General features: G+C 44.4%; 1 protein-coding gene across 1 annotated transcript in view; it reads left to right on the top strand.

Annotated features, from left to right (window-relative positions):
• Positions 1 to 4,264: 4,264 nt before the first annotated feature.
• FAM234A (family with sequence similarity 234 member A) overlaps positions 4,265 to 9,708 on the top strand; it is a gene marked incomplete in the record, with an annotated part of 54,847 nt that continues 49,403 nt past the window's right edge. The window contains 1 exon segment of the mRNA XM_034784015.1: positions 4,265 to 4,347.

The raw sequence follows: 9,708 nt of genomic DNA, 5'->3' as shown, positions 1-9,708 counted from the left end.
TTGGAGTGGTACTCTGGCTTTTGTATACTAGTCTAGTGTCTGCACTCTGCCGATGTTGCACTGACGTAGTCCCTTTTAATGGATCCCAAAGCCATTTACCTGACCAGTAAGTTCTGCGAATTACTGGGTCACTGTCAATTTTGGAAAAATCATTGCATAATCACTCTAGAGACCAGCACCGACAGCAATCCTGCTCCATGTCATGGGGAATGTGATGCCTCTTATGTAAGCAAACCATTGTTGCTTTTATATTTAAATGTTTGGAAAATGGTAAGAGTGAAAACACGCTGTTGCATAGGAAAAGGTGCAGCTTCCTTTATGGTGCATTTCCAAATGCTGAGCTACTGCCACCTCCTGGAGTGAGTGCTCAATGGGTAGAGACTCTGTTCATTGCAGTTCAGGGCAAGTCATTATTGCATTGGCCAGAGCTGGCTCCTGTCTCTGTACCTACCTGTTGCTGTCACCCCATCCAAAAGGGCTGTTACTGTGCCTTTCTGCAGCATATGCTGGTCAGTATTATTGTGAATGTTCAGTGCCAATGTATTCACCAAGTGCACCATACTTTACCTATAAATAAAAGGAGGGAACTGTTGGCACTTCAGATGTTTTACTAAGCAAATGAAGTAATGCTGATACTTTTCCTTACTAACTAGTTTGGCATGTGTATATGGTATGACACCGTGGTTGAAACTAGCAAATCCGTGCAATACTGCAGCTTGTCAAATACACTGAGCAAGGAATTCTGCTAGAAACACTGAGGCGAGTGTCAATGCTATGACTTGGATACTGTTCTCCTGGCCAGTGTGTTTAGCTGCACTTCCACTTTTCTTCTCTTGTCCTCTCAGCTCCGAGCATGTGGCTACTGCTGAGTGGGTTAAAACGTAAGATACCAACCTAAATCTCCAGGTCACTACCAGCTCCCCCTATGATAGGTGATTGAGGAATCGATCTTCAGCTGTGACTAATCTGGCCTGCCTTTAAGCTTTCGGGTACTATCTAGCATGGGACTAGAACTTTGAGACTTTTTTCATCTTGTGCATGCCACTGCCCCTTCTGCAGATAGGGCATTTTAACTTAAGCTCTGTCTATGCACTCAGTGTGCAGCAAGCGGGGGTGGGGTGCATATCTAACTTCCACTAGCCAGCCATACATTAACTGTCCCTGCGGACCTGGCAGCTGTGCACTCAGAGTTCCCTAGTGTGCTCTAATTTACTCCCATTCAAAGCAATATATATTATAGTGACAATGGGACTTCTAGTGCAGGGTGACAGAGTCCATGCAGATAGTTGGTGCACAGCAGGCTAGTGCAGGCTACATTTACAACCCAGCTTGCCATGAACTAAGTGTTTAGCTAGACAAGTCCCTAGTGAACTGTGTCCAGTTGTGATGCCCACAATTCAAGGATGCTGATAGATTGGAGCTCGAAAGCTTGTCTCTTTAACTAACAGAAGTTGGTCCAATAAAAGATATTACCTCACCCACCTTGTGTCTCTCATATCCTGACACCAACATGACTCCAGCAACATTGCAAACAGTGTTTGCTCTCTCATATTGGATCTCTGCAGTGAAAGGATACATTTGAAGCTTAAAACATTCTTTCAGCACTCACGCGTGTTGCTGGAACTGCCAGTACAGTTTTTGCCAGTTGATACAGATCGGACATGCCATTTTTATGATGTCCCCAGTAGTTTAATATGTTTTCTTTCTTATTGAGAGATGGCTCATCTGTAAATGAACCAAGAACTGTCCCAATCCCTTTTTTGCACTTTCCTTTGTCCAGATAGCTCTACCTTTTTGGAGATTTCATGAGCTTTATGAAGTTCCAAATCATCATCAGATATTTCAATTTCAGATGTGTCTGACATTGATTCTATGACATCATTATTGCAATGTTGGCAGGAGACCAGGCTGTCTGGAAAAGGTGATTTAAAGTGTGCACTGTATGCTCCATGAGCTTGAGAAATGAACGAATGAATCATTTCCATTTTTGTCCACATTTTGGGTAAATTAAATGTTGCCTTGATTTTGTCCTCCTCTGACAGTAGCAGTTGATATCTAGGATCAAGGTACATAAATGAAAGAAAATATAATTTTCAAAACAGATTTGTTCTTGTTTTTTCATTGAAGACAGTAAAAAGAGAAGAGACTTTTGATGTTTCTAGTTTGCATTTTAACCCAGTATCATAAAAATCACCCATGGTCAGTTCATATTGGATCATAGGTCAGACCCAAGGTCCATCTAGCCCAGATAGTGGCTAATGCCAGGTCCCACAGAGGGAATGAACAGAGCAGGAAATAAGTGATCTATCCCGTCGCCCATTCCCAACTTCCTGCCCATCCTTGTTAATTGCCATTGATGAATTTATCTAGTTCTTTTTTGAATCCTGTTCTAGTCTTGGCCTTCACAACATCCTCTGGCAAAGAGTTCCACGGGTTGACTGTGCATTGTGTGAAGAAATACTTCCTTTTGATTGTTTTAAACCTGCTGCCTATTAATTTCATTTGTTGACCCCTAGTTCTTGTGTTATGAGAAGAAGTAAATAACACTTCCTTCTTTACTTTCTCTACACCAGTCATGATTTTATAGACCTCTATCATATCCCCCTTAGTCATCTCTTTTCCAAGTTTAAAAGTCCTAGTCTTTTTAATCTCTTCTCATATGGAAGCTGTTCCATACCCTGAATCATTTTTGTTCAGAAAAGAGCAACCTTTTTCAATCCCAATATATGTTTTTTGAGATGGGTTGACCACATCTGTACTCAGTATTCAAGATGTGGACGAACCATGGATTTATATAGAGGCAATATATTTTCTATCTTATTATCTATCACTATCTAATGATTACCAATATTGTTTGGTTTCTCTATTTTTTAGATATCAAGCTTTACAAGTGATGGTAGAGATTGCACATTCCTTCAATGAGTCTTCAACAGCAAGTTGCAAGTGCATGGGCAGAACAGTGACCTCCCTGCAATGTTACATCTATTGCCTCCTAAGTTTAGCTTCTTCAACCACATGAATCAAATCAGTTCAATCTTGGTCCATATCTTCTTGAGCAGCTTCCCTGAAGAGTAAATTCTGTGTTTCCCCTTTATTTTCAATTTGTTATGCTTGTTCTTCAGTTTTCTGGTCCTAATTAACATCGTTTTCACCATGTTTGCTCCATGAACATAATACAACATGTGTGCCTTGGAGTGATTCCATATATAGCAACAACTTTAAGAATAACTGATTTTACATAGTCAGAGGTGTGTCTCTCCTCAATTGCTTTCTTATTTTATAAAGCAAATAAGATTACTAGTTTTTTAAACTGGAGAGCTTAAAAAATATTTTAACCATAAGCCAAATTTTGTTTTACTGACAAAATTGTGGTTCAGATTTAGTTCTGGTTCAAGTAAAAATATTGGTTTGAAATGGTTCTGGTTTGACTTGCTGCTCTGCTAATCACAACCCCGTAGCAGGTAGAGAGGGTGGGGTGTGGTTAGTGCTGCACCACTGGCCAGTTGTCTTGCAAGCACCATGCTGCATGTTCTCTGCACTGCGGAGACACTCATACAAAATCATTCCTGCTTCCTAAACTGCTATTAGTCTGGGGCCAAGATTTCTGCAGTGCTGGGCGGAGGTTTCTTACACCAAGTGGCAGGCTGATCACAGATGGGAAAAACATAGTTCGACTTCCACAGCAGCTTGGGCAGACCCATGTTGCTGCTTTGTGGTGCCTGCCCCAGCTGTTCCCCTCCGGCCAAGGTGCCTGAGCATGAAGTGCCGCTTGGTGGGTGCAGATGCTAATCAGGTTCCTGTTCAGGCACCACCAGGGCCCAAGGAGCTTCCAGCTGAGGGTTGCCAGTTTTGTGGGAGGTATTCCTGGGGATTTCATCACAAAATATAATTGTAATTCCTGGAGACTCCAGGCTAATCCTGGAGGCTTGGCAATCCTATTGCAGCTGATAAAATTTGGGCTATTTTTAACCACAGTCAAGTTAGCCTGCGGAACTCCCCCACAGTAGCTGCCCTAGGGGCCACGGCTGGAAGAGCGGCAGGTATACGCAGACCTCGGGCCCCGCCCTGCTCCGAGCCCGCCCCTAAAGGGCCCTATGCTCGCTCGTGGGGCGGGCCGCCAGCTGCCCGAGCGCGTGGGCGCAGGCGCATATCTCAGACGCCCCACTCCTGGTAACCAACCCCCGGGGGCAGAGAACCTCAGGGACCAGAAGCGGAAATGGCGTCATGCCCTCAGCGGGGCGGAGTGATGCTTGCGCAGCCCCATCCCTTCCGGCGGAGACACGCCCCGGGGCGGAGCCAAGAGAGTGGAGCGGAGCCGGTAGGAGGCCGGCTGGCAAGTGGCGAAGGGTGAGTGTGTGCGCGCGCGCGTGCGCGGAGGGGTACGGGACCCCCGCCCCTAATCTGCGGCGGGGGCCTGCCTGCGTGACTGTGTGTGTGTGGGTCAGAGCTAGCCCCACCCTCCCACCGGCTGTACTGGGGGGGTCCCGGTGGGGGGTGCAGGGCTAGCCCCATCCTCCCACCGGCTGTACTTGGGGGGGTCCCCGTGGGGGGTGCAGGGCTAGCCCCATCCTCCCACCGGCTGTACTTGGGGGGTCCCTGTCTGGGGTGTGTGCGCACAGGGCTAGCCCCACCCGCACAGCCTGTACTGGGAGGGTCCCTGTGTGTTGGGACGTGTGCGCAGGGCTAGCCCCACCCGCACAGCCTGTAGTGGGGGGGGTCCCTGTGCGTGTGTGGGGGCGCTTGGCTAGTCCCACCCCCACAGCCCATACAGGGGGGAGGGTGGGTCCCTTTGTGTGGGGGTAGTATAGGGCTAGCCCCATCCCCTACAGCTTGTACTGGGGGGTTCCTGTATGTAGTGCCCTCCCCCTTACAGCTTGTACCCGTCATGACTGGTCCTTATGACTTTGTGTATGTGTGTGGAGGGGAATGGACAGTGCTATTCCCTCATCCCCCTACAACTTTTTGGGGGGCGGGGGTTTCCCATGACTCCCTTTTATGGGGCTGGGCCCCTTCTGGTGACTCTCCCGTGCAGGGTCCTTCCCAGCCACTAGGGCCCCTGAAGGCGTGGAATTTACCAGTATGGGGCTTGGTGGGGAGGGGCAGCACCCACATTGCCCCATGTGCTGGGGAGTGGCGGGACTGCAGTGGATAGCTGGTTCTTTGGGGCCCTCTGGAAAGTGGCCACAGACACCCATCACCAGGCTTCAGCAGTTTGTAGGGCACCCCGTAACGCTTGGTTTGTCTATATGCCTCTCATGCCTGAACATGTGATCGCTTGCCTGGCTAAAATACATGAATTGTCTTTAATTGCTCCTATCTGTCTCTGTGCGGCTCTGGGCACTGATGCTCAGATTAAGAATAGTTTATTTCAGTTCCGTTTAAATTGTGTAAACTAAATTGAAATAAACCTGTTTAATTTGCAATAAGTGTGTCTGGTTACAGACTTTCCATAAATAACAAAAGAGTCTAATTAAAAGCACTCAAGCTAATTTCATTGCCAATTTGTGTGTAGGCAAGTCCTCCTCCCATCCTCCCCAGCCATATTGCTCATCTGGCTACAAATTGCAGATCACGGCCACGAACAGATTATTCATAACTTGAGACAAAACAAAAACAAACAAAAGGAAGTATTTCTTCACACAACGCAGTCAGCCTCTGGAACTCTTTGCCAGAGGATGTTGTGAAGGCCAAGACTATAACAAGGTTCAAAAAATAACTAGATAAGTTCATGGAAGATAGGCCCATCAATGGCTATTAGCCAAGTTGACAGGGATGGTGTCCCTAGCCTCTGTTTGCCAGAAGCTGGGAATGGGCAATGGGAGTGGATCATTTGATGATTACTTGTTCTATTCATTCCTTTTGAAGCACCTGGCGTTGGCCACTGTCAGAAGACAGGCTACTGGACTAGATGGGCCTTTGGTCTGACCCAGTATGGCCATTCTTATGTTCCCTGTGCACCTTACAACCTGCACACTGAAGCCCATATTTACATCTCAGTCACACTGGGTACACCTACATGGCAGACAGAAATCCACAGCACTGAGCCTCAGAGGCCAGGTGTACAGACTAGCTCTATAGATGTTCGGGCTCAGGTTGGAGCTCAGGTTCTGAAACTTGCCACTCTCCCTAGACTTCAGAGTCTAAGCTAAAAGAAGAACAGGAGTACTTGTGGCACCTTAGAGACTAACAAATTTATTAGAGCATAAGCTTTCGTGGACTACAGCCCACTTCTTCGGATGCATATAGAATGGAACATATATTGAGGATATATATATATATATATATATATATATACACACACACACACACACATACAGAGAGCATAAACAGGTGGGAGTTGTCTTGCCAACTCTGAGAGGCCAATTAATTAAGAGAAAAAAAAAAAACTTTTGAAGTGATAATCAAGCTAGCCCAGTACAGACAGTTAAGAAGTGTGAGAATACTTACAAGGGGAGATAGATTCAATGTTTGTAATGGCTCAGCCATTCCCAGTCCTTATTCAAACCGGAGTTGATTGTGTCTAGTTTGCATATCAATTCTAGCTCAGCAGTCTCTCGTTGGAGTCTGTTTTTGAAGTTTTTCTGTTGTAATATAGCCACCCGCAGGTCTGTCACTGAATGACCAGACAGGTTAAAGTGTTCTCCCACTGGTTTTTGAGTATTTTGATTCCTGATGTCAGATTTGTGTCCATTAATTCTTTTGCGTAGAGACTGTCCGGTTTGGCCAATGTACATGGCAGAGGGGCATTGCTGGCACATGATGGCATATATCACATTGGTAGATGTGCAGGTGAACGAGCCCCTAATGGTATGGCTGATGTGATTAGGTCCTATGATGATGTCACTTGAATAGATATGTGGACAGAGTTGGCATCGGGGTTTGTTACAAGGATAGGTCTAAGATAGAGTCTAAGCTCTAGCCCAAGCTTGAATGTCTACACAGCTATTTTTAATGCTGTAGTGGGAGCCTACAGTCTGTAGCAGGGCTCTGAGACCTGCTGCTATAGGTTTCTACTTGTTGTGTAGATGTACCCATTGACATAAATTAAGGTCAAAGTACAAGAAGTAATAAGATCAAGAGATAAATAGAATGGAGTTACTCTGGATTTATACTGCTGTAACTGAAAATGGATTCTGGCCCTGAATAATACAGAGATTATCATGACCCCTACCATCAGTTATTGAACACCATCCAACCTATACACAGAAAGATGCAGTGATCCAGAGGGAAAAAAGTATTGCTGTGCCATTATGAACTACGCAGTGTATACACAAGGGACAGAGGTTAGAGTTGTGTGTGTAACCTTAACTTTGGCTTTTTTTGACTTTTGAGCACTTACTAGAAAAATGTTAAAGCTGCAAAGTTTCATTAGAAGTAACTAAACACCCCAAGTTCTTCTATTCTTCCCATGATGTTCAGAAATCAACAACTATTCACACTGTAATGAGCACAGCCCTTTATCTCAGACTGAACTGACATGGAACCTACAAGACTGCTGCTAACATATTTTCTGTAAACTGAATGCTCCCATGAAAACACACTCCCTAAAGCAAAGTTTTATAAAAGCTTAAGATAACACTCTATTCAGTGACACAATTGATTTGGATATGCACTTTTGTTGCACTTACAGATGCCTTTTTGATCTCTAATGCTTACGGTCAACTTATAAAAAATCAGAAGAGAATAAACCTGGGTCCAGTGTTTGTACTGCACAAGCACACTATGTATGCCTCCACCCAGATGTCAGGTGAACGTTCCGTGGAATCAGGCCCCAAGACATTACTGTTTTCATTTCAGGAATTTCCAACAGTTGGCATTGCTCACTTATTTTTAGTACAGTTCAACTCACAAGAATTACTTTCAAAGATATCCTCTAACCACACAAAACTAACTGAGTTGTTTCTTTTGGCTTGATATATGGAAAGCGGTATTCTATACAGCTAACAGAACTTCAAGCTGCACTTATTCATTCTTTTATCTCCAGGTACTCTATAGTTCCTCAGCGGGGGCTGACAGAGTACGCTACATACAACTGGATTCTGTATGACATCCAAAACTGAGGTCTAAAACTTTTCACATGAGTGAAGGTGTTAGCCCAAAGCTCCTTGCCAAATTTCAACTTGATGAATGCAATTCAGTCTCCCCAACATTCCCCAGGTAGTTTCAAATGTATGCCGTACTCCTCTCAGATTAAACTGTTGTGTGATGTGCAAGTTCAACACTTGAGTTTCCTGCCAAAAGTAACTCCAGTTCAGTGACAGGCAATGAAATTCTTACATTAGTTTGCTATGTGCTCTGAGGCACATACTGAAGTAACCAAACCTGCTACATTTCACTGTTGAAAAACGTGATTTCAGACAAACATTTTAGACTACTTAGTTTTTCCATTTTTGGGAATGCAAGGAAAGAAGAGCCACCCTACATCATAAGAACGGCCAAACTGGGTCAGACCAAAGGTCCATGTCCTGTCTTCTGATAGTGGCCAATGCCAGGTGCCCCAGAGGGAATGAACAGAACAGGTAATCATCAAATGATCCATCCCTTGTTGCCCATTCCAAACAAGGTGGGGTGCCCTCATTAATAGTAAGGATAAGAATAACTCTTATGTTTTTTTAATTTTTTAAAACATTACCAATATTTAATTTCCATAGAGGAAAGTTGCTTTAATGTTGGTAAATAGGGATTGTTGTGTGTAACCACCACCTTCACCTCTGCGTTACAGTCTGTGCACTGCTTGATGCAGGGGTTGTATGGAAAAATAGTACATGTTGATGTAACTAGTGTATATTGAAATGCATACACATAGAGATAGAATAAAGGTGGCACAGGCAACCTCCATATTGCCACTTGTCTTTTGAGTGCATTGCTTGCAACCGTAACACTGAGTGTAGTTTTTTTTAGGGCGCTATAGAAATCGAGGACCTGTTTATACTGTAGCTCTGCTTTTGTACTGCAGTACTGATCTGCAGAGTTCCAGGCTGTTCCAGGTCTCTTGAATATTGTGTTGAATTTTGTAATTTTATTTTTTATATTTACTCAAATGTGCATTATTGGCTAGGATTCCTCTAGCAAGCTCTCTTCTAACATTGGCGAAAGGCTATGGTAGTAATCCACAGGGCCAATGAGTCCCCTTTTGTCCATTCACTTAAATGACTGCATAATGACAGCCAAGCCTGGGCTTTTCAGTGCTTGTGGAAAGGTCCATTAGTGCAGTGATGTGTGTTAGCAGCTTGTTTTTCCCCTCATATGAAGCAATGATTTAGATAAATTGTTCTTAGCTGCACGCTCTGAAACCAAAGTCTGGAAGCTCCGTTTTATTGACTTTGGAGCCAAGAATAGTTCATTTAATTCCATCAAGCCAGTGCAGCTAATGTCTAATACAAATTGTGGCAGCTTGTTTTTAACCTTGTGCACTAAAGATCTTTGGAGCAGAAGGACAAAATGATGACTTTTTGTTCCTACATTTTAAAAAATGGCTTGAATGATGAGATTGGAAGGATTTGTGTGTATACAAGGAAACACACCTTGTAACAATGTTACTTGTGTAATGTGCCTGCTGCACACCTGGAGAAGGGAATAGATTTGATTCTAGAGCACAGGTTCTCAGACTGTGGTCCGCGAGCTCCATTCAGGTGGTCCATGGATAAGGTGGACCTGGGCAGCCGCACACGAGTGAATGAAGGCCACCCTCCTAATTAGTGGAGCCGA

Source organism: Trachemys scripta, chromosome 10 (assembly GCF_013100865.1).
Source record: "Trachemys scripta elegans isolate TJP31775 chromosome 10, CAS_Tse_1.0, whole genome shotgun sequence".
Lineage (NCBI taxonomy): Eukaryota > Metazoa > Chordata > Testudines > Emydidae > Trachemys > Trachemys scripta.
Note: the sequence above shows the minus strand (reverse complement) of the source record. Positions and strands in the feature narration are given on the sequence as shown.